Raw genomic sequence first — 310 nt, 5'->3', positions numbered from 1 at the left:
ATTCCCTCAAATGCTTCCCCATAATTCTTCAGCTCAGTCTATTATCTTCAGTAGCTTATGAACAGATAAGCTCAATTGATCGTCTTTGTGCTGCTGCTCCTGCTGGCGGCTGTAACTTAAGGGCTACTTTTGAAGAAGCTCCTGCAGTGAGAGTTACACAGGGACTTCTAACACTGTTTGCCGAGACTGAATTTTCTACCCTGTTTTGTTGTGATTTGTTCTCATAGGCAGCTATTTTTGATATTGGAGCTTTTTTGGACATTTGTCGTGGCAGATGGAGCTCTGATCACCACAGCTCTTTGATCAAAGA

Source organism: Sinocyclocheilus grahami, unplaced genomic scaffold, assembly GCF_001515645.1.
Source record: "Sinocyclocheilus grahami isolate Dianchi unplaced genomic scaffold, SAMN03320097.WGS_v1.1 scaffold1678.1, whole genome shotgun sequence".
Taxonomy (NCBI): Eukaryota; Metazoa; Chordata; class Actinopteri; order Cypriniformes; family Cyprinidae; genus Sinocyclocheilus; species Sinocyclocheilus grahami.
Note: the sequence above shows the minus strand (reverse complement) of the source record.